This window comes from Patagioenas fasciata, chromosome Z (assembly GCF_037038585.1).
Source record: "Patagioenas fasciata isolate bPatFas1 chromosome Z, bPatFas1.hap1, whole genome shotgun sequence".
NCBI lineage: Eukaryota > Metazoa > Chordata > Aves > Columbiformes > Columbidae > Patagioenas > Patagioenas fasciata.
In genome coordinates, this window is record NC_092560.1 from 20,668,318 (window position 1) to 20,693,826 (window position 25,509).

At 38.9% G+C, this 25,509-nt stretch overlaps 1 protein-coding gene and 2 non-coding genes across 13 annotated transcripts in view; 2 read left to right on the top strand and 1 right to left on the bottom strand.

The window, feature by feature from the left end:
* NFIB (nuclear factor I B) overlaps window positions 1-25,509 on the top strand; it is a 279,066-nt gene that overhangs the window by 52,727 nt on the left and 200,830 nt on the right. The window lies entirely within an intron of this gene.
* TRNAH-GUG (transfer RNA histidin (anticodon GUG)) lies at window positions 121-192 on the top strand. The gene has a single exon. It is a non-coding gene; the product is annotated as a tRNA-His (tRNA).
* TRNAH-GUG (transfer RNA histidin (anticodon GUG)) lies at window positions 6,318-6,389 on the bottom strand. Its single transcript has one exon. It is a non-coding gene; the product is annotated as a tRNA-His (tRNA).

Below are 25,509 nucleotides of genomic sequence, written 5' to 3' on the forward strand. Positions count from 1 at the left end.
ATGTTTAGAACCAGCTGCTGCTAAAACTTAGTGTAAACTGTAGGTGGCACCATTTGTATAAAATTTTGGAGTGCAGTGGGGAAAAAGCTGTCACATTAACTTAGCAGTTTCTGATAGCTTGCCGTGATCGTATAGTGGTTAGTACTCTGCGTTGTGGCCGCAGCAACCTCGGTTCAAATCCGAGTCACGGCAGGGAAAGGTGCATCTTTTGAAGAGATGTAACTGCAGAGTGCATTCCAAAAATAATCTATTAGTGATGTCTAAGACTAAGATGAGAAAGCAATTGGAAGCTCTGTACGTTTTACAAGAATGTTTTTCTAAAAGAGTATGTGCCACAAGTATTAGTTCAGTAATTATATTGACAAGTATGATTTTTTAAAATTTATTTAGGTGTTTATGGATATTGTGATAAATATGGTGGCACAGTGAGTGTGTAATTTTTGTTCATTACAACTATTTAAGATCTAGACTGGACCATGAAGTCTGTTTGGTTTTGATCTCTGCTAGTTTTTCATGCTAATAAATAGATCAGCCTGAATTGCTTGGAAATATGACAGTGGTAGATGTGGAAATTCTGCTTACTTAGGCATGAACTGCTCTTAGCAGAAGATCTTTGCTGGTGACAGATAAGAGGAATTGCCACTTGTCAGTGACTCCGCTGATTCCTTTTTTAGTTTTTTTTTTTGTGACAGGAAGGGTGTGTAACTTCGCTGTCCCGCCTCATTCAGTAATATGAGCTCAGATTCTCAGAATGGAGACTTCTAAAACGACAATGTGAACTTTACAAATTAGTCATGGTGAATAATGGCAGTTTGTGCAATAAATGATAAATTGACAACAAAATTGCATAGCTGGCAACAATTATATAAATAAAATAAAATTATTATGGAGTTCATCAGATTGTTTGGATGCCATGATAAAGTTTCTGGTAGTTGGTTCTTTGATCTGATAAGGAGTTGATTCCAGAGAAAGTGCTGGTTTTCTCTCAGTGTTGCATCTGATGGGACGTCAGTTCTCTGTATTGCAGATCACATCTCTATCAGGCTTGGGTGGATTCAAGTTTCATGCAACAGGTCCAGCTCTTGCAGAGTGTGAGTGACAGGTGCTTTTCGCTTTGCTTGTCCCCCTACTCAGTGAGGAAGTGAAACAAAACTTCCTCCACATCACTATCAGGAAAAATCAAAGTCCCACACACTTGCAAACCTGGGAGAGCACCTCGCCTCTGAAGGCCGTAGGCTTAGGTGTCTCAGTTTTGCTGCAGTAGGCTAGTGACCCCTGACATCTTACCACCTCCCACAGGTTCATGAGTTCTCTTTCTGTTGTGGTGTGTGGTGGTTTTTTTTTTTTTTTTGTGGTTTTGTTTGTTTGTTTGTTTGTTCAGTGTTTTGTGGTTTTGTTTGTTTGTTTGGGGGGGGTGTTTGGTTTTTGGTTTTGTTTGTTTGTTTTAATATCTTTGAGTTGGCCTCAGATCTCTTGTCTAAATATCACTCAGCCTTTTAGGAACATATCAGAGCAATTAGCTCTTGACTTCTTGGTCTAATTGATGAGACAGACGTGACTGATTTCCCAAAAGAAAGCAATTTAGAAGCATGCAGTAGCATAAAAGAGACCAGGATGATCTTTCATACTCTGTCCCTGCTGTAGTCTCTCAGAAATACCATCAATTGTGTTAGATTTTATAAACTTCATAAATACCAGATTAACTCATCATAGATGCAGATATTCTTTAAAGCATCCCAGTGAATTAAGTCCTAGAACAGAAATTTAAAAAATGCAGTGCCAGAAATTGTACTCATGTATCCTCCTGAGGCTGCTGAAACACTCAAAGCTCACCCTTGCTTGACTTCAGGCTCCCTGGAACTGACTTCTGCATATCCAGTGTTCATCTGTAGCTAAAGTGTGGTAATACGGTGTTACCTTATTGCTGTCTATAGTAATATTGATGATTTTTAAGTGCCTTTTAAAAAAGAAAAATATAATGAGTCAGCCAGAAAAACTGGTCATTTTGTTTACTTCATTTTATTTCGGAGACCAACACCTGTATCACTAGCTGAATGCTAACACTATAAACTGAGAGCAAGAATGGTGGAGGCAGATAATCAGACACTTCTAACCAGTTCCCCCTGTATTGTCCTCACAAGAGAAGGAAAACTAAAACACAACTTCAATTCCATGTTTCCTATAAACATGCAAGTGCAGATGGCTCCCAGCATTCCAATTCCTGAGAAAATGTGTCAATTTTCCCATCTCATTTGGGGAAAAGAAAACAAAAACATCAATACAAAACCTTTTCCAAGGATAACAGGACTGCAGACAAGGAAAATCCTGGAATGGATTTTGAAGCTTTTGAATTGCCTATATGTTTCTGAAATACGTGACTCTTCATTTCTAGCAGACATGTCCAGATAATGCTTTTCCAGCTGGAAACCATGATCTAATAATTCTTCTAATAATATGTCCAAATATTAACAAAAATCCAGATTTTTTTTTTTCTTAAAACCACTTTGAAGGACAGAGATAAGAGTTCACTTCAGCAGCCTTCCCTGCCTTCATGCAGCAAGCTGATGTGGTGGGAAATGAAGAAGAGTGTTTTAAAAATGAGACAGGAAAAAGGAGTACATGCCTTTCTCTGCAGCTCTTCTGTGTGCTTTTGTATCTCTCATTGTTTAGTGCATGGCCTATTCTGCATAGGATGTAAAACCTTTAAGACATAGAGGTATCTACATCCCCAACATGTCTAATTCACATTTTGGCTCTGAAATGTATTAACGCTATTTGGGAAGAGATTTATTTATTTTTATTGTATTTTAACATTAGCTTTCAATTATGGTCAAAACTGCTGAAATTTTTAAACTATGGAGAAAGATGTCTAGTTGTTAGAAAGGCAACACTGAACAGAAAGACTTGAAAAACTTCTGAAATATTAGTTGAATCTGGTGCAGATTTCTGTTCTACTGTCTTTATTTTTCAGTGGTGCAGCAGAGTTGGTTAAATCCTGTTTGATGTTCATATCAGGTGCTGAGTAGGATAGAAAGCAGTGGCTGTTTCGAATCTGCAGTCATCAAATAAAATTAATTCTGTTTTTCATTCTCTTTACAGGAGTGCAGCTCATATTAAAACTTTTATAGGTCCCCTCTGAAATCCTTTCAAAGGGTTCTCATCAAGAAGCCTCTTTGAAAGGAGATCTTCTGTGGCAAAGAGAACTCCTGAAAACTTAAATAGCTCGTTGTACTTTAGCAAAGAATGCCAGGAATCCATTTCACAGGTGGGATGATTTTACCTCTGGAAATTCAGCTCTGAGTTTACAGGGTATTATTGCAGGATGAGTAGTAATTGGGGAAAATTTGGCAGACAGGAAGATTCCTGAGCCTGATATGTAAACATAACTGCATAAACAATGTCTGATGCTGCAGTTCTATAGCTTTTCCAATCATCTGTCTTTGGTGTTTCTTAAAAAGAAAGGGCATCCTGATCTCTAAATAAGACTGTGTGGCTTCTTATTTGTAAAGCTGCTGCAGGCACTCACCGCACAGGAGAGAGATGCACACATGTGAGGACTGTCATCAATTTTTGAAGATTTTAACTTGCCCAGTTTGGACTAAGCTTTGAATCCCATAACATTTTGCACTACATTTCATACTACTGAGTAAGACCTGATTTCACTTCTTCATCAAGAGTTCAGCACAAATCCCCAAACTACCATACATTCAAAACTATCTAAAGAATGTTTAATGTTTCTTTTTGTTTGTTTGTTCTTTTAATTTATTTATGTCTTGTTATTGTATCTCTTGAATTCTAAATTCCCATTTTTTATTCTAAAAACTTTATAGACGTGTCCTCACCTGGGAATTTTACAGAAACAAAATCAGCTCTTTGAATTAGATTCAAACATATCTGATAAATATCTCTTTCACAAAGCTTTGTGAAAGTCATTCATGTGCTTATTGTTTTACAACTTTTTCCTGTACTCTTTTATCAAGAAATGTGATATATGCTTTATCTGCACCAAATACAACTCAGAAGATGACACTGTGAATATCTTGTCACAAAGAAGCCTCCATCCAGAGAGATGCCAAAACACATCTTAAAAATCTTTGAGAAGAGAGCACACTTTGGATATTCCATGATAATATAGCAAAATTTTTCTCATATAACATGGTCTGTAACGCTAACATAATCAGTGTCTCCATGCTGCTAAACCAGCGCCTATGTGTCTCTTGCACCTGAAAGTTGTGCAAGGAGCTAACAACACAGCCACCATACTCTTTCTTGTAATTTCTTTCTTGAGAGTCCCTACATTTTCAGTTTAGGTCTTATGCCTCCAGACTCCCAGAATTTTTTTTTTCATTCTCTGATATGCGCAGCAAACCTCTTATCTTACTCTCCAGAATGGTATCACGTTTGTTTGAGGGTGGCAAGTCTATCTAAACTCTTCCGGAAAATCTGGCATAGTGGGATGTGTTTATTCTGGGACCTTCACTGCTGCCATTATTCACCATGCAGCTGAAGGCAAGAGGGTGTGCTGACTTTTGTACTGGCACAGAGAAGAAAACTTCTTTATGATATAACCATTAAGGCATTTCTATTAAAACCACAAGGGGTAAATTACTGTTTTACTATTACACTTGAGAAGGAAAAGTCTGAATCATTTAGCTAAAGCAGGTGTAAGAAAACTTGCATATCATGAAATATTCTCTTCAGAAACACTGTTTGAAGGTTGTTTGTTTGTTGGGTTTTTTTGTTTTATTGTTTTTTGTGTAAGAACTGAACTTGACTGAAAAGTAATTGCAAAGGAACTCTAGAAAGCCTAACGTAAGAAACAAGAAGTCTTCCAGAGTGACAAAACTGTAAGTTACAGAAAGAGATTAAAGATTGATCCACCCATCATTGAACTGCTTTGTCTCATCACGTTGTCCTTTCAGCTTCTTCTTTGCTGAGAGAAGAGTTTAGCAGAACTAAATATTCCCTGTTGGTCTCCATTGTTACACAAATACCACTTTAAAAGACACTCCTTTTCATCTTAATAGTTTCAAGATAGTCTTGCTTCCTTAATAAGCCCTGGAGGACAGACACCTGGAGGAAGTTTGCCAAGAGCTAAGCAGCCTGTGTCTGGATGCCTAAATAGGGTTTGACCTCAGGACATCCACTGTCCTCAGTAAGGAAAACATCTGAGATTCGGGCCTCAACTGGTAGAAACATACAGCCATTTCTCATAAATAAATATTTGCTGCCTTCTCCTTTTTCATTCCTTGCTTTTTCTTTTTAATTGTAGTTGGGCTGTATGCTTAGAATAATTTGGTCAAAATGAGTAGTTTTTACTTCCATCAGCAAGATGTATAGCTATGTAATGAAGAAATTACAATTGGTCATATGATCTGAAGTTCACTAATACATTTTTGAGCATCTTCTATTAATAATGAATTAGAAGTAGAGCTGTGTTGCTGTGTAGTTCAATCAGTATATGAAGTGCCTATCTGTAGGCACTTGGGAGTGTTTCTTGAAGATTTCTTTCATTATGCCTTTCAGCTACCTTCTTTACCTCACCACACCCATACTGGGAAACTCTAATGCCTTTGCCCCATTAAACAGCAATATCCACCATGAACCAGAGAACAGTGTTTAGATAAACAGAGAATCGTGTCAGGCCATTTTCACACCTCTTGGCAGAGTCCTCCCAGTCACTTCATCCTCTCCCCACAAAAATGGCACTACATTTCCAGCAGTGTCAAGCTTCTCTTTAATCAAATTTCAGATCTAGACATGATGTCTCCCATTTGCTGCTACTGATTACTGGCTTAATAAATGCATCATTCTTGGAAAAAAGATACTAAGAAGTGTCACAGTAAAGAAACTAACTACATGGAATTTCATGGCCTCTTTGCTGCTCTTTCCTGAAAAATTCCTCTGGAATTTTATTTTGTGAAGAGTCATCCCTGGGGACAGATCATAGAAAGAAGTCAGTCATCACTGGAAGAGAGAAAGGAGATATGTTAAAAAACTGACAGAAGGAAGACAGTGAAAACGTTTTCCCAGAAAACCTTAGTACAATGACATCTATGTGAACTGCTTGAAATCACATAAAAGGGGACAAAAAACCTAGGCAAAGAGTGTCAACCACTGTCATGTAGCAGTGAGCTATGCAAGCTTTTTTTGTGCAGCTACAACTTCCCCTCCTCTGCATTTTCTGTGCTTCACACATGGAGTCCTGTTCAGCACTCACTACAGAGTGAGGGCTTGGGTGGGTGTTGTGTCCCCCATGGTGTGCTTCCACCACCAAACCTCCAAAAATGAAGACGAAAATTGTTTCCTCTCCCTTCTGCCGTGACTCGGATTTGAACCGAGGTTGCTGCGGCCACAACGCAGAGTACTAACCACTATACGATCACGGCAAGGTACAGAGGACTCAGGTTCCCCTCTAGCAGAGCCATGCAAGCATTGCCACCTAGCACAGGCTGGCTATGATGTTCCATGTGCTGGCCTCCTGCCTGGGGTGACCGCCACTGCTAGGGTACACCTGGGCATTCCCCAGCTGAAAACAGTACTGCAGACACAGAGATGTGCACGCAGAAGACAGGCACAACTATTATAGTGGCAGAAAAATGTTCCTGCTCCTTTTGGTAATTGCAGTCTGGTGTGGAAATCTTTTGTTGCCTTCTGTTTGGCTAAGATCTATTTTTAAACATACAATGATTTTGGTCTGTGAATTTTCTTTCTATTTTCAATGCTGTGCCTAGTGGCGGAGGAAAATCTGGTGAAAGGACATTCAAAGTTACGTAATTATTTTAAAAGCTGTTGAAAAGGAATAATAAAAACACATGTTCCCCTCCTGCTGTAAGTAAGATCTGAAACAAGGTTTCTGTAGCCACAGCATGTATTATAGTACCACCCACTGGACTCTCACAGCAAACTGGCACATTGTGGGAAGTTTTGAGCCGACATGGCAGAAGAATAAGATTTCTAGTAAAATATCGAATGTTGACAGCATCGAGTCACCAAAGAAAGATTTCTGTTGAAGTTTGAGAGTTAATGTTTCAAAACACAAGTGTTGATAGTAGAGTTATTCTAATAATTGTCCTTATTAAAGATATGATATCCACCATTTAGTCTCACTTTTTAATTCTGTGTTGGGCACTGATAACAGTAAAAGATTGATAGTAGCAAGTATCTTCACAATTTTGTTAATTAGTTTAAAAAAGTGGGAGGAATTGGTGGGTGCATCAGGTGGTTCTGCTGCCATTCCAAGGGACCTTGCCAGAATGGAGAACTGGGCTGACAGGAACCCCATGAAGCTCGACAATTGGAAGTGCCAAACCCTACACCTGGGGAGGAACAACCCCACGTGCCATCATATGCTGGGGCTTGGCCAATGGGAAAGCAGTTTGTCAGGGAAGTCCCTAGGAGTTCTGGTGGACACCAAGTTGATCATGATCCAGCAATGTGTCCCTTTGGCAAGGAATGCCTACTGCCTCCTTGGCCCTGCCAGCAAGTCAAGGGAGGCAATCCTTCCTCTGTACTCGGCACTAGTGAGAGACACCTGGGTGCTGTGTTCAGTGCTGGGCTCCCCAGTACAAGAGAGACACGGACATACTGGAGAGACACCAGTGAAGGGCTTGGAGCTTGAGAGGGTGAAAGAACTGGGACTTTTTATGCTCAAGAAGAACAGGCTTCAGGGGGATCTTATCAATGTACATAAATACCTGACGGGATGATAAGAAAGATGGAGCTGGACTCTCTTCTGTTGTATGCAGTGACAAGACAGAAGGTAATGGGCGCAAATTGAAATAAAGTAAATCCCTTTAAATCTAAGAAAAGCTTATTTACTGTGAGGGTGGTTGAACAGCAGACCAAGTTGTCTGGAGAGGTTGTGGAACCCTCATCCTTGGAGATATTTAAACCCAGCTGGGACATGATCCTGAGCACCCAGCTGTGGCTGACCTAGTACAAGCCGTGTTGGGAGTACAAACTTCCAGGGGGACTGGCCAGCATCAGTGATTCTGGTTCTCAGGAAAGCCAAAAGAATAGCTAATCCAGGCCTGCCAACAGAAACAAAATATCAATTCTTGCAATGTTTTTTAAAACATCTCTATAATGTATAGCTGTGCTTAACAGCAGAGGCAGTTGGGCAGAGAGAGTCCACAAGTGCCAAGAAATGGGACACTGAAAGCTTGACAGTCTTCCCTGTTAACATCCTCAAACCCTGTGTGACTCAGAGAAGTAAGCAATAGCTTGAAGTTGAGCATCTTAGTTGATACAGAAACATTTAATCAACAATGACGATTGGCATGGATCTTGCCAATGCATGTGTTATAATTTTGCTGGGAGTTAGAAGCAACAAGTCATGGGTATGAATGGTTAAATGTATAGATCAGCAAGATTTCCTGGAATTTTATAGCTTCTCTTTTTGCTGAGGTGAATTAATATAGATTATACAGTTTCAGCTAAACTCCCTGTGATCATGAAAAAAGTTGCCTAATTTTTATTCTTCTAATCGCAAATAAAGAAAAATATGTCAGTTTGCCAATATATTCAGAATATGCTGGGTTTTTTTTCCTTTTTTTTTTTTTTTTTTTTAATAACTCCACCCAGTGTCATTGGTTGTATGTACTGACATAATAATAGAAATATCCACAACTGTCTGCAGACTAATGCCATTTCTCAGAGTTTATCATCTTCTCTCAGTGTTTGCAATGCCTTGGGTTTGATCCAAAGGTCCAAATTATTTTAACAGTGCACAAGGTCTGATGTCTGCATCTAAACATGTATGTACAGCTTTTTGTGTGTGTGTTGTTTTGTAAGATTCTATGTGCTAAATGACGTTTACATCAGTAAACATGATGCTCATGGTCTCATGTTGATTAAATGCCTATCTGCTTCATATTTAAGGCCTACTAGCAACCCAGTAATCGATTTCTCTGTCACTTGGTCCTCCATACTTCTCTTTTGTTGAAACCAAACCAGACTATTTTCAGAACTCAATTCAAAACTACCAATTACATGATAGTGTGTATCATTCAAGAAAAAGACTGATTTTTAAAACTTTTTAAACTCAGAAGCATGTTTGCATTATTAAGTATGCCTCTGTCTTTGATTCAGCTTGCACATTTGTAACTGTTATATCTGACTAGTTGGTGTTGGCACCAAGGGAAAAACTTGGCACATTAGACCATGTCAGCATATTTGAATACAAAACATGAGCCTCTGGAGATTCTTTGATTTGATAGCATGTTAGTTATGTTTCTTTAATTGACTGTTGTTGCTAAAATTTAGCTAAGATCTTGATTAATTTGGAACTTAGGAATTTTGGCCTAGTGGTACTGAATACAAGGACATGTCCTTGAGATAATCCTGGCTTACTGTACTTCCAGTATTTTCTCCATTTGAAAAAGATCCAAGAGGCAGTAGTTGGGTCTAAGTTGGTAGCAGAAGCAGAAGAAGTTTAGCTATGCTTACAGATGGTAAGGTTGTCTTACATTAGAGGGGATCATGGGAACGACAAGAAAAAGTGGGTTCCAGAATAAGAAAAACCCAGAGGCAAGTGGATTTGAACTGAAGACATATCATCTTTTTTTGCGTTCAAGGTGTTGGCTATTTGGGAATAGCAACACCTCTCAATTATAGAAGCATCCTGACTCACAGTGGTAGAGCAGACTTCTGCCCCGAGACATCTAGGTGGCCATTTGTGGTACAGTTTTTGTTATTGTAGGAAATGTTAGTGCTACAGTTCAGACTATGCTACTTCTTCCAGCAAAATCATGTTGCCCTGTCATCTGTCTTTCCCTTATGTTACTGCCTTTTTGCCTTGTGTATCATGACTTAAATTTTCATGGGATTGAACTTCTGTTCCTGTGTAATTATATCAACATAAAGGAACCCATAGACACATGTGATGGCTTATTTCCCTCTTGAATGATGACATAACATCTAGCAAAATGGCCCTAGAGTAAGAGGCTTTTTCCTGGGCCGTGTTAAGGATGCAGAAGAGCTAACTCAGCTGCTTTCCTTGGGAAAAGAAAAAAAAAAAAAAAAAAAAGTGAACCTCCCTGAGATGTGTGCATTTCAAAGCAAACTCTTTGATAAACTAAGTTTCACTGCAATCATCCTGATGATGTGGTACCAATAAATGAGCCTGAGAAGTCCTTGTGGTTGAGCTGAACATTTGCAACACAGTATTATCTTTGTAGCTGTGTAAAACATAGAAATTGAGTCTCTTATTATACTTAATTTTAAAGTTGTCTGAGTTATTATGTGTGGACAGATTATATAAGACTTCAATGCAGTCTGTAGGATGCTTAATCTGTGTGTAATATAATATTGGACAGTAAAAATATTTAGTTTTGAAGAGTATTACTGTTTCTTCAATAGAGTTGGGATTTTTTCTTTTTAATCTTTTATTAAAACCTGAGGTTGACAATGGACATCTCACTACTTAAAATCACTTTTTGAATTCAATTCTCATCTTATTTTAGTACTGGATTAATATAAAAGACAGTGAATGTTTTTCACTTGGACTTGAATTTTCATAGTGTCTAATTAATATACTGGATAATAAACCTGCCTTTAAATAAATCTGATTGGCAAATCAAACATATGTGAGCCTGAGGAAATCTATGAAGCACCCTATGACCTTGTTCTGTTGGAATTCTTCTGGTGCAGAAGCTCACCTTATATGATGCTGAAAACCAGAGGAGAACAGCAACAGTGACTAAAACATAATACCTATCCCAGCCTGCTATGTTTCAGTCTGCTTGGTGCATGTGCCAAAACTTCATTCATGACCAATATTTGTTTTTACTTCTTATTTTTGAAAGCTGTTTTACCTCCGAGGCAGTTTAGAGGTGATATATCCCTCCATAATGGGCATGTCAGAGCAGAACAGACTGTTATTTGGAGACTCCTGGCTTGAAATCCTACCTTTTGTACTCAGATTTGATGTAGATGCATGGGCAGGTAGAGTTAGGGCCATCTGTTTAAATGAACAGTCAAGTCCCGTTCACAAAATCCTCAGACTTTTGGGTGTTATAGTGCAAAGAAACCAAGCAAATGTAGATTGCTTGGCTGTCCAGACAGAATGGTACTTCATCTCTTCAGAAGAAACTCTTCCATGAAATGACTAAGGCAATAATGGAAAAATTTTGTGAGAGTCACATTTAATTTGATTTACAGCTTATTCTATGGAAAGGGTAACTGTGAGGCAAAAATCCAAAGAAAATGTGCACACAACTGTCTTACGGAATAGCTGCTTAATATTATATGCAGAAGACTGACAAAAAATACTCACAACAGCTGTAATAATGGAATACTCATCAGGTCATTCTAATCACATAACCAAACTGTATCTGATCAGGAATGGTATTTAAGCACCTTTTAAACTAGGAAAAGGATTTCAAAACCTTTTTTAGAAATAACAGATTGTTGACAAAAAGAAAAATTAATTAAGAATGTATTGGGCTCTCAGAAATTCACCTTTCACAAAACAAGGTACACGTGACACCCAGCACATTTTTTAGTAAGGTTTAGGTTATGTTGTTGCAAATAAACAGATCTCTCTGACTTGTTCCAATATGAAGATTTCTCTCAACAGAATTATGTAACAAGGAATAAAATTACCTTTAAGTTGCAGTTCTGCAGCCAAACAGCCTGTTATCTTCACCTTGGTCTCAGCAGCATTGTTCCCTTTAGCATCAAACAGCAACCATGAATTCCACACACTTACTATTGTGTGCATCCCAAGCTCCTGCATATCTTTAGTTGAAAGATGTTAGTTTCCTGAAATCTTCATTGTAATGACTAGTTGTGCCACTTCCTTTAATATAGAAATAGTCATCAGCACCATAGCATAATCCTTCTAGCAGTACATTGTTACTAAACCTTGCCTAGCAAACAGGGGAGATGTGTGGATCAGAAGTCAGGGAGTCTGCTTTGCTGTCCTGATGGATATTTATTGATAAAGCTACACAATATCCATGTTTGTCTATCATAGCCAGCTGATAGCAACTATGGCTAGAGTAACTTGTTCAGAAATATTGTTGTTACAGCTCAGCATTCATCTTCAGCTATCAGGCTGTGTTCATTGCTGTTGCAGGAAAAAGCTACCAATGGCGCACACAGGAAGACAAAAATATTTTTATAGGGCAACTCAGAGATTCCTTTTTGGCTCTTTAAAGACTCCTCTTCTTTCAGCTGCTACTTGTAGGTCCCAATTTCTGGTGTAAAATTATGTCACAACCAATTAACAAGAGACTAATAGAAGACAGTCCATAAACAGTTCAGTCCCGTGGACTGTCGTGCAAATTGATTAAATCTTAGTATAATTTTGCTAAAACTTGAAATGGTGCTTCACCTTCTGCAAAGGTGCTTTCAGGTTTCTTCTCTGAGCCCTTTTATGGATACTGTCAATCCTGTTACCAATGCTTTTTTTTCAGAGAAAGGTGACAGCACCACTAGAACCCCTTGTTCAAGTCCATGTACATCATCTATACAGAATTACTCCTTGTGTTGTTTGGCTATGAAAAGCTCTTTTCTCCTTTTCTGTCTTCACAGTTTCCTTCTGATTTTGAAAAGATTTATTGTTGACAGCACCCTCATGAACATAGAGGATGGTATATTATAAATGTATCACAAGTTCATTCTGGATAATGCTGACAACACAAAATTAAGTATTAGGTTAGTGAAATGCTGTCAATCAGATAACAGTAGTGCACCAATGGGCTCATGAGAGCTCAAATACATTTCCCTGTTAATGTCCCACTGACAACTAGCAGATGTTGACTACACAAATGTCAGTGCTTTCCCTGCTTCTGTGAGGCTTTTTTGATTGTGATAAGAAGACACTGTAATTTTTGTTTTCTTTTGTTATGTACCACCTCATATCTCTGGGGATGGATTTTGTGAATTCAGTTGTGACCCTTACATTGGCTGCACTGAGAGCTCCCTGAGTACCAGCTCAGCAACCTGCACTATAAACCCCACATAAATGCATTATCTATTCTTGGTAACAAAACAGTACATTTTAAAATGTGTTCTAACGCCAGTTAATTAGCGTTAAAATAAGGGTGTTCAGATGATTGTAGTTAGATTTTGTTTGTGCTAATTACCTCTTGAATATGCTATTTGTAGTTAGGAAAGTGCTGCTCAGGGAATGACAAAATGAGACACTGTTAGTAGAGACCCTTTAAACTCAGAGGTGGCAGAACTTTCTAGTACTTTCAGTCCTAAAGTTAGAAAGGCATTACACTCCATGATGTGGTCTTTTCTTGTATCTAGTGAATGCAAACCAAACAAATAAACAAAAAAACCCCAACCAAACCCCACACATGTATTGTTAAAAAATTCCCTGATTACCTTATTTAATATGTTACATGCAGCTAGAAGTGGTTAAGTTCCCATATTCATGATGTTTTGTTACACTGCAAAATTGCGGAGTATAAAAGTTGTCTGGCTGAGATTTGCATAGTAATTAAGATTTACCTGGCAAGAGCTCAGAAGGAACAGGCACAACAATGTCAAACTTCTGGCTTCCTTAAAAAAAAACTAATTCATCACCCCTCACTCTGCATTTGACAGGTCTGAAAGAGATTTTTCTTACACTGAACACACATTTTTAAAGAATACCTATTTGTAAAAAAATCTCAAACAATTGGTTGGTTGGTATTTGTGAAATAACAAAACATTAAGCAATTACAATGTTAAAAGTCAGTCCAGGAGCTGGATAAGATCATAATTTAAACCTCAGAACTGAATTAAGAGCATTGATTAGCACCATCTGATCCCAGAGACTGACTCACGCTAAATCTATTAGAATCTGTTCGGTGGCTATTAAATGATTGTTTAAACAAAAAATTATTATTTAATAATAATTTTTTCCCCAGTTATGTCTACATTTTGAATATTTGAAGGGTTTAGATTATTCACTGATCTGATTTGTTCCACTGAGAAGTTGCCCTCAACAGGTACTTTTTCAGTACAAAGTATTTATATGGGTGCCAAAAGAAAAGTGACAAGACATTCTCTGTAAGCAGGACTGCTCTTTACCAAACTTGTCCTCACCATGTTCCTCAATATCTTTCCCTTTTTGATGCACATCAGAATCATATTAACCAAATGATGGAAGGAGAGATTTCCTAAGGTTTGGGGGCATAAAGTGATTGCAGTTTCACATGGTGTTCTGTTTATAAGTGAACGAGGTTTACTGCTGCCACGTCTCATCTGTCAATCACTGCTACATTCACCACAGGTTGCAACCAGCTTACATCTACTGACATAGCCAGCCACATGTTCACCCTCTAAGGTGGCTCTCAGGACGATACATGTTCCCTAAATATCTTTCGTGGTAGAAAAGACTGATTATGAGTGAGATATAGAAACTTCTTATTTTGGAGAACGGTGACATGGAGTAATATTAACCTAGCCCAGTTGTACTAGGACATCCTGGCTGCTACCTCACCTATCTGTATTATCAAAGAGATTCAGAAAACCAGCCATAGGCTTGCATCAGTTGAGCTCAGTAGGTATGTCATTTGATCTATATATATTACGTTTTACACCTGTAAAATGTCTCTCAAAGACACTGTGAGGATTTCATTTGTTAATGCTAACAAATATGTTTCTCAGAATAGGTAGTACCTCATCTATGATATATACATATTAATTAAATTAGATAAATTATCTGTCAGTGTAATTTCAAAATCAGATATATTCCTAAGTATAATTAAAATCTCCTTTTATGATGCATTTGTAGCAATTACAACAATAGGATCCTAATATTTATGCACTCAAGTAATTACCGATCAAATTATTACCTGAGCTGTCTTAAATTAATATAATCTGTAAAGGTTGAAGTAAACCTGAAGCAATTAATCTCTTCTTCTGCAATGACCAGAACCATGAAATGTTTATAAAGCATGACGTTATCTTCTCTCATTTTGCAGTTCACTATCAGTGTCCTCAGTCCACAGTGCATTCGTTGCTGTGGTAGTTTGTGAGAGCCCAGAAATTTGACTTCTGCTCTCTCCCAATCCTCAGCAAGACATCTTAAAAGCATCACTCAAAGGACTAGGAGTCTAAGCTCTATCTACAAGGAGTGTTGAGCCACTGAGGAAGACTACTGTCTCCAAAGGGACAAAGAGGCCTTTCCTGAGACTGGTGTTTTTCAGTAGTTATTAGAAAGCCACCCCTTTCTGTGAGAAGAAACTAAGATTTTGAATAGTAAAGGAAACTATGTTATGCCTCTTTCAACCCTGAAGACCGTAATTCGCTGCTTACTGTACCGCACATCTGTCTTTCCCATGACAGTAGAAAAGTTGCTCAGCCCTGTCTCTCAAAAGCATAAGATCTGTTTAAAAATAATGAGATTTGACATGAAACCATTAAGGCATCAAGAGAGCACATTTTTGGAGGGGCCATGCAGAAGGCAAGAGCAAAGAACTACTTTTTGAGTTGCTCTTTTCTTAATGAAAACTGAGATTATATAATCATAATTTTACTAGTACATTATTTATTAATGGTAATCATATGGTTGTAATGACAATATAATCCTTCGTCTCCAACTATTGCTTAAGGAAAAACACCAAGCGTCTTGAAAATCAGAATTAAATTATGATATACAGCAACACTAAAATGTTTAAAATCAGCAACAAAGTCTTCATTTTTCAAAGTTTGGTAAAAACCAAAAATCAGCTATGACAAAATATGCCCTTCTTAAATACTGTTGGGCATTTTGACCACTGCTCTCCTTGGACTCAATGTATACTAACTGTTGTGTGTGAAGCAAGGAGTTTCTAAGATGTGTGACATGTTTCTGTTCCAATTTGTAAAGTTTCATAAATTTTGTACCATTCTGTCCTTACCAGAAACTGTGAACAACTAAGCCTAGAAAGCTCTCTTGGACAGCTCAGCTGGTCTCCAAAACAGACAGAAAGCATGTTCTATACTAAATAGTATTATTTTGCACATATAATATAAGATGTTCTGGGAACTGGTTTTCATAAATTCCACTGCATCTCACTCTCTTCCCTGCCTCTTGTAGCCATTTAATGCCTGATAGTGACATACCTAGACCTTTTGGAATTTTATTCATGTGACTTAGATTTTGACCTGTAATATGCATATTCTGGAGAGGAACAAAACAGAAAGTGAAGAAGGAACAAAACTATTTTTCCACGAAACTGTGGCAACTCTTCGTTACACAATTATAGAAGGACTGTGTTTCAGCAGGGCTACCCATTTAGATCAGCATGTTACCTTCTGCTTCTTCATATCTAAACACACTGCTAACCATCATAGAAAAGGGTTGCTCTTAAATAGGATGGGATTAATAGACTATGCCACTATTTTCTATCGGAAAAAGCTGCTCAGAATAGCTGAGGTTAGAAGGGACCTCTGGAGGTGGTCTGGTCCAATACCCTTGCTAAAGCAGGGTCAACTAGAGCAGGTTGCCCAGGACCATGAGATTCCACACCTCCCTGGACAACCTGTGCCAGTGATTGGTCAGCCTCACTGTGATAAAATGTTTTCTAATGTTCAGAGGGAACCTCCTGTGTTCCAGTTTGTGCCCATTGCCTCTTGTCCTGTCACCAGACACCACTGGAAAGAACCTGGCTTTATCTTCTTTACACCCTCCTTTAAGTTACTTATAAACATTGATAAGATACTCACTGAGCCTTCTCCTGCATGGCCGAGATTGGACTGGCTACTGATTCTTTCTTCATGATGTATGTCTGCTCCAGTTAAGGGGAAACTATCCCTAGATGTGTTTGCTCACGCAGAGAAAGAGCACAGTTACAGACAGGACATGCCTTTTCATGGATCAGAGCAGCAACACTGTAGACATGTCAAAGCCAGATATTTCAATTTTTTGGGGGAAACGCTTTCACTGACAGCATTAGATGGGGGAGGTCCTAGCAAAAACATTGCCATGTCTGCTATCTAAGTAGTTTTTTTGGTGTCCACCAGGCAACCTGTCACCAGAATTGTGTAAGTCAGAGCTAGCTTTTTTAACTCTAAAGCAATTCTTACTGCCACCACTGAAAAGGCACTCAAGTTAATGCAGGAGGCCTCACAGAGCAGCCTGGAGTTGGCACAGCTGCACTAAAGGATGGTGAATTGATAATCTGTTGAAAGGAGGCACCTCTTCTTATGTGTAGTGAGATGATTCCCTTATCAGGTCTAGCATTAGCATGCCATGACCAGCTTTACTTTCAACAGATTGACAATTCTAATCCAAAAAGCAGACTCAAGCAAAGGAATAATGTTTTAGGGAAGCAAAGAAAGTAACAAACTTCAGCATAAGCTTGGTTCAATTCCTTAATAGTCTGGAAGCTAGAAAAGTTTGCTTATTCTTTACAATCAAAAGATTTACAGTAAAAAAATCTGCAAGCAAAATATTGCTTTAAATGGTTCAAGCCCCCAATGGATTCCTGCACAACGTCACAACTATCCAACAGATTTCATATTGCTGACCACTACCTTACAAGCCTCATGGTTCAGAAAGTTTTCTACCTTCTATACAGTTTGTTTATACTATCTATTTCTCACCGATCTGGCTACAGCTGTCCTACAGGAGATTGCTCTTAAGGCCTCACTGACCTGAGGTAAACAGTATCCATTGCCTTCCTCTCGTCTGTATGGGATGTTATAGAAGTCAATCTAGTTGTTCAGGTATGATTTGCCCCTGCTAAATGTATGTTCCCAATCACTTTATTCTCCTTCAGTCATCTGGACATGGCTTCCAGGAAGATTTGCTTCATAATCTTACCATAGACTGAGGTGAGGCTGACCAGTCTGGCACTCCCTAGATCCTCCTTCTTGCCCTTTTTGAATAAGGCTGTGCATAATTTAACTTTTACAAGTCATCAGGAATCTGTCTGAAGCACAACAACAGTGAAGATGGTACAGAGACATCACAGGGACATCAGCCAGCTCCCATAACACCCTGACATGCATTCTGTGTGGTCCCATGGACTTACATGTGTCCAACCTTCTTAACTCAATTCTCCTCTATCCTGGGTAATGCTTCATTCCCCAAGGACTTGGCATTGGGCTTAGGGACCTAGGAGACCTGAAGACAAACATACACAGTAGAAATCAAGGCAAAGAAGTCGCCACGTGTCTTGGCCTTTTCCATAGAAGATCTTATTGCTGCTCTTCATGTCCCTTGACAGTTTCAACTCCTGATAAGTTTGGGCTTTTCTATCTCCATCTTTTTATGTATATCAAAAAGTTATTAGTGCTTTGACCTGTATGACGTGACTCCTAACAAAGAGATCTATATGTTATTTCTGATGCTGCTTTTGATTGGGCCATTCTTCCTTTCATGCTGGTAACACACAAATGTGAAACAAACTACTCATTACACAGTTCCAGGGTCCAGGGCTGTGGTTCAGTTTCTCTCAACTCATCCTACATTGCACTTCACATTAAAGGCACTTGTTTGTTGAATCAGAACTTAAAAAATATAAAATTCATATTCCTGTACCTTGAAGAAACATAATTAGACAGAATTCAATGAAACTCTGAAAGAATAAACATGACTAATATTCCCTCAGTTCTATGTTCTGTGTTACATAGCTGAGCAAGTGCCATTCCACAGTGCTGTTCCACCAGCAACACCCAGTCTCTACAACCCCGCTGAAAAATCGTCTGTAATTCACCATTCTATCTGTAGGTGGCACTACATAATACCATGCACGGTTTTTCCTTTTTCTGTATTCAGATTTCTTATTTTCTAGGTAGCATGAATAGCCTCTGGCCTTTTCATAAGCCTCTGGCCTGTGAAAATCAGCTGAGGATGTTTGTCTGAGAATGTAAAAACACATGAGCAGAAGATTTTTCAAAGTTATGGGAAGTTCTGTTTGAAATGCCCAAGCCCTGTTAGGTGAATATATTTTACTGTATTTTTCCATCAAATTCAAATGTAGAAAATTCAATGGGTCCCTTTCAACACGTAAATATGGGACATGCAGAAATAAATGTAGTATGCCAGCTAAGGCACACACAGCAGGAATCCATAAATCCCATAACTGCTTGAAATTCATCTCCTGCTCCAGTATCATACATGGAAACATGCCCATTGCCTTCATTTTCAAAGCTTCAGGGATAGCATCCACTTTGAGTCCTTTTGAATTCTGCTGTTTCTGCTGTCCAGAAAGTAAAGGACTGACAACAGTTTTTCTATTGTAGCTCAGAACTGAAACACTCTGTAACGGATAGGTCATTATATCCTTACCCAGATGTTCGTGCCTGATCTTGATGTAAAGCTACCCCTTATGCATTTGTAAGTAAAGGGAGGGGGAGCGGGGGATGAGGTGTGTTTTTAACTTTTAATGCTGGAGAAGGAGAATGTTTAGAATCTGCTGTGTATGCTACTGTCACTTTTCCGTGTGCCCAGTCAAGAAAAAGCGTAGATAAGGCACATTTAGAAGCTTTTCAGTGAAGACTACTTTCTCTCAACATACTGAATGTCATAAATACTGGATCTGGAAACCATTACAACATTTTTATAAGCTGAAAAGTAATCATAATGAGATCTTGCAAACAATGAACTCTATTCTCCCTCTGACATACAGAAGGATTTACGGACATATTATTGCCTGTGCATTCAAAGAAAAATCCCTTGTGCATCAGCACAATAGGACACAAATATCCACTGAGTTCTTCCACAATTACAGTGCTAGTTTCACCCATTTATGGGGTTTTATTATTATTATTATTCTAACAGTAGATGGCAACATTCAGTTGAAACTTAGCAAACCTTTGTGAGTTTTATGGAGTCATTTCAGTTCTGATTTCACTCATGAGACTTAGAGATACAGAAAAACAGCATATAGCAGCACATAATTAGAGAATGTAAATTAACTAAATTGTTTAATTATCTATATAAATTAATGCAGCAATTACCTCATTTTGTTCCAAATTCCAGCTTGCCCAGGATAGTTTTTGACTGAAAGCCAGCTGTGCTCTGACAGTTTATCTTGCAATTTGGAAAAATATCAATGTCCTAAGGGTTAAGCTTTCCTTATATGAAGTCATAACTGGAGAAAAGCAGCAAGTTAACTTCTTAAAGGGTTATCAGTAAAGCTTTTCCTGAACTACACAGCTTGGATTCAGATCTGAACTGCCAGCATCTCAGGATGTTTGGATCAAGCTTTTCAGTGTAGGCATTTACAATTCTGCAACTTTTACCTTATCTGTTTCCCCTGAGAGGTGCTCGATGAATATTCCCAATTAATGCAGAAGTGAATGAGAATTCTGCTTTTGACCTATTGGAAACAGGACCATCCTCTATACCACTAAGGGACAGAACTGCTCTTGGTTATTAAGATCACAGTAAAATTGAAACCTCTTAACACTTCAGAGGTTGTCTTGTAACAGATGTCCCCATGCCTCAGGTATAGGCTCAGGCATAAGGTGAATCAGTATGTTTCCACTTACCCAAGATGGACAAGGATCCACCTCCTGGGCTGTATTCTAATCTTTGGATACACACTGAAGGTACTTGTGTAATTTCTGGCCTTGGCAGAGGAGGCCAAGGTCTTAGGAAAGGAAACACCAGCTGCTTGGAGGTCTCTAGATAAGGCTATGTGTGTGTTTAATCAGACCAGGCAGGACTGCTTCAACTAAAGACTTGCCACACAGATTTTTCAGATTTTTTTTTTCAAGAAAAATATTTTCTTCAAGTTTTAATTATTTTAAATATTAAATATAGACGTGTGTGTAACATACATCTCTCTCTGTGTGGTTGCTTGTCTGGATATGCCTTGAAATCCTGGGCTTCAGCTTCTCAACCAGAAAAAGAAAGACCATATAGTCAAGGACAATTACCTAAAGTCTTCTGTTTAAATTACGGTGAAAGTAAAAAGCAGATCAGTAGGTATATTAGTGTGCATGGCTTGGCAAACCCTTCTGACCAAGGCACAGGATTCTCCATGGATAGTGGATCAATAACTCAGAGAGACCAGGGCATTATTCCTGGCTTTTAGAAGCACAGCCCAGACCTTGTGCTGTCGTGCAGACTAGTACAGAAAGAATGTCATTTGAGAGGGGGAACGGGAGTGAAGTGAAGAGAGGGGGCCCTTGTGCGGGGAAGAGAGAAGAAAAGAGAAAGGAAGAAGGCCCAGACGCTGGCAAGCAAGATGCCTTTTAAGCTGCCAAGGGTTTAAAAAAAACAATCATGAGGTTATCCTAGACAGAGTGAGCTTCTTATCATAAACACACAAATGATTTCATGGTCATGCTCTGGATCTCACCACACTTCTATGTGTATCTTGTGAAGTGGTGTTTGGTCTCTGGATTTTTCTTGCAGAAGGATGTCTCCTGCAGAACTTCACCAGAGGTTGCACATTCCACAGGGCATTTATGTGGATATGGAAGAGTTCAGCAAATGTTTTGTATATCTATAGCTACTGCACTTTTTTTTCTGATAATGGAATGAAAGATAGACTGTTAAGAAATGGAATATTCTGGAACTGTAAAATCTATTAAATGCAGGGCAGCCTCTGTATTCTTCAGACACACTGAGAATGAGCTATCGCAAAAGGGGTGTTTAATCAGAGAAAGACAGAAGCATCTAGAGATAGAGGTAGATAGATTAGGACTAAGTAACTGGGGCTGCCCTCTGTGCTTTAATTGTGACTGCAGAATTCCTTTGAATTCATCTCCCTGCAAGAAAATCCAGTGCAGCTGCTTGAAAAACCTCTGACTGTGGAGTGAGCACAAAGACATAGAGGTTTAAAAGCAGAAAAGCAAGACAAATCAGGAGATTGAGGATCACTCATCTTATGAGACAAATTGAGTTACACTCGTAAAATGGTATGCCAGTGTAGATTTCCATTTACAAAATAGAGAAGCCTGTATATGATTGAAAGGAATTAGTCAGGAAGGACAGGCATACATTTTCACTAATCTCTCCTAAAACAACAATGCGTTTAAGCAGTAACTGCCTACTAGCAGTGTGTGCCACTCGACAAAGTTGAAGGACACAGACATAGCCAACCCAAGAAGCTAAATGTGGGGGTTGGAGCATAACTTTTCATATCCTGCAGCTTGAAAATAACATGGGTAAAAAAGGGCCTCTGCTTTGGTGCTCTGTTTTCTGGAATGTATAGCACAACTGAATCTAAATTTTGGGAGAGTGCCCAGTTTCAGATGTCTAAAGCCTCTGTTGAAAGCAGTGGAGACTATACACTGCCAAAGCTTTATGTACGCAATGGCAGATTGATTGCCTAATGGCAGTCGTCGGCTTTGATCATGAGTGTCTGGAGAGAGAAGTCTCAGTAGGCACCATTTTCCTATTTTTTTCCGTTACTCTTCAAATTCCTAATTCTACTGGTTTTCAGTGTTTTCTCTCTGTATTTCCTGCAAACCTTTCACTGATACCAGGGATATAAAAGTTCCTCTCTGCACACATTTATTCTCTTTAACCGCTTGCTAGTCAAGGACTGTGCAAGAGGAGTTAACTGAAGAAGGTTCAAGGGTATGCAATTGCTCTAACACTTTGTCTCTTTTGGGCTTTATGGGTGAGAGAAACAGACAAAGATAATTTCCTCTCATTCTCTGTTTCTTATTAGTAGATCATGAAGAATTCGTAGGTAAAGAACAAGTGAGAACATCATATGTATGCAAGGGAAAATTCTTTCCTTGCAATTTGGTCAATGTGTGAGTCAGAGTCACATAAAAGTTGTCATAAGCTGCTGCATCTCACAATTAAACATTTTGTTCTGATGGCAAACAAAAATTTAAACCCAGTAGAACTAAGTGAGAAATCTTGCAGATTCCCAACTAACCACATATTGTGATTCCACTTGGCAGCCAATAGGACTCAGAAAATTGCTTTTATTGGCCTCTACTTTCCATTTTACATATGCCTCTGGAATTGTGCAAAATGACAGCAAACTGCCATGAATATATCCTCAGTCCATGTTGATTGCTCACTTCCTTTCCTTAATGAAAAGGCTGGTGCATCAATTTTTATACCTTTCTACTAAAACAAAACAAAACAAAACAAAACCAAAAAAAAAAAAAAAAGAGTAGCACTTTTAATGCTTTCACACCTAACAGATGGGATAAAATGACAAAGAAATACCTGACAGGATAGGCTGTTTTCTAGTGAAAAAATCTTGCACATTCAAAGAATTAAAACACTTTTTAAAAATCATGCTTGCCCTAAAATCAGCCTGTTCTTTTTTTCTTTGTAACGTCAGTCATGGGGAATCATCTCAGAAGCTTCCAAATCTGTTACAAAGACAGATGTTTGAATGATCCCCTCCTGCTCAGTGTCAGCTGTTCAGCAGAGCTTGCCTCAGAAATAAAGGACCAGTTACATCCTGGTTTTGGCTGCCTTTTCAGGAATGATACAGGGATTTTTTTAATAACAAAGGAACCTTCGTTTTTTCTGGGGGTCAGCTACGAAGCCTCTGGCAAATGCAGATTCAGCTCAACATCAATAGAACTTATTGTGGCTCCTTGCTCTTAAATTTCACTTACAGGCCAATTATACAACCAGTGTAATTTTTATGAAGGTATGGTGGAGCTCATCAGCTTAAGTCTCCTATGAATTCTGCATCTCTCCCTTTGAGGCATGAGGGATTCACTTATTTGATTAGCAAGAGCAGATCAGGCCACTGGAGAAAGAAAGAATGTAGGTACCCCCACCATCTGTTCTGCTGTTGGTACACAATGAGGTAGTGAACCTGATTCAGTGCTCAAAGATAAACTGCCCTGAAGGCTACACCATTACGTTGTTTTCCTCATAAGGCAGTGTCTTTGGGTGAGGATGTGAAGAGGATCTAAAGAAATGAAATAGGCAAGCCTCAAATCAGGTGAAGATAAAGTGTCAGTATGCTCTTCAGGTTGTCATGTGTTTTTCTCTAAATAGACCTCACAAGGAGTCCCTTGAAAGTAAACGCAAACTACGTTGCTGTATTCCTTTCCCTTTGTCCCTGGTTTCCCACTGTGGGAGAGGTTCTTTACCTTCCAAATCTAAAAGGTTTCTGAGAAGTGAACTGCAAAATTAAAAATAAAAATTAAACTTGACTTTGCATATTAGGGTCTTGACCAGGGAACGGAGCAGGGGAACATTCCCTATAAATGAACTCCCAGTTTAACAAAATCATAAAAGCCCCATAAAAGACTGAGTATAGAAAATAATGGCAGCTCAAAAGTATGGTAACAAAACACAGTATATCAGTCTTGGAGGGAACCCATTTCATTTTTGTGAATTAGGATGACCTCTGCATACTTCACCAAAGTTCTTATTTTACCACTCCTGAGCTCATAAAAGAGGGTATATTTCATCCCAGTGGTAATGTTAAGATACTGTGAGTTAAGCCCAGAAATATGTGCTGAACATCCCCCCATTACCAGACTGGGTGGAGCCTTGTGCATAGGACTAAGACCTGAGTAACCCTTTCAAAACCTTCCTCCTCTCGTGGCCCTTCCTGCTGCTATGCTCTGGTTTAAGGAATTTGTCTCTGTGAATAGGAGACAGCCCATGTAGTGACTGGGCTTGCTGGAGTCTCAGGCAAAGATCTTCATTCACATTTGATATTGCCTTCTAGGTATTCAACAGTCATCAGTGGACCCTCATGTGTGGGTCACGAAGGGAAGGAAATCAACACAAAAAATTTAAGGCATACTGTGGCCATAAGTAGCACTAGAAGGACTACTGTGACTCAGGGTGGCCTCCAGCTCTGATAAATTACACCAGAACATAATTTGGCTTTTCTAACAGCAGGCATTCTAAGAGCCACCTTTTCCCCACCTGTCATTTCTAAACATGCCATATATGCTTCAGTTCCCAGAGGTGCAGGACAAACTCCCAGACAGCTGCTTCATCTGGAAAAGTTAGGGACTGACATATTCAAATGGCAAGAAAAAATTGCCATCTCCCTCTCTTCTCCCCATCACCACTAAAGCTGTACTTGAACTCTACTATGGCTCTCTTCAACCTTCCTTTCAATATAGAACAACTCTACATGCTTCATACTTTCTTGTTAGGTCTCATTCTTTCTTATTGTTAAAGATGTCTCTATTTTGCTCATATATATGTCAGACGATTCTGATTAGATCTTGGTCTAAATTTCTGCTATTCTGTAGTAAGTGGAGAACTGTATTTCATTTCCTGACCATGGTAGGAGTTGATGCTCTCTGTTTTTGTGGGTTTAGCAGTTTTGCCAACCTCATATGCCTAAAGCAACGTGAAGATCAGGACTTGCACACTATGGCTCTCCTGGAGGTAATGGTGTCCCAGTGTTCTCTTCTTTATTTCATAAAAGGGGATGACACTGGCAGCCTGGCTGCCTTTGAAGATTTGGTTCCATGTCTGAGGTAGATAGCAACAGTGATGACTTACAGCCAGCCAGTTGATGTTAGATTCAAGCTGGTTGAGAAGTCAGGGCAGGGGGGAGTAAAAACTCCTCAACAAACAATGGTATCTCTTCATGACGAGATGGCACACAGAAGCACATGGTGCAAAGCTTAGGCTGCAAGAACCTGCCAGCTCTGTGGAAAAGCTGT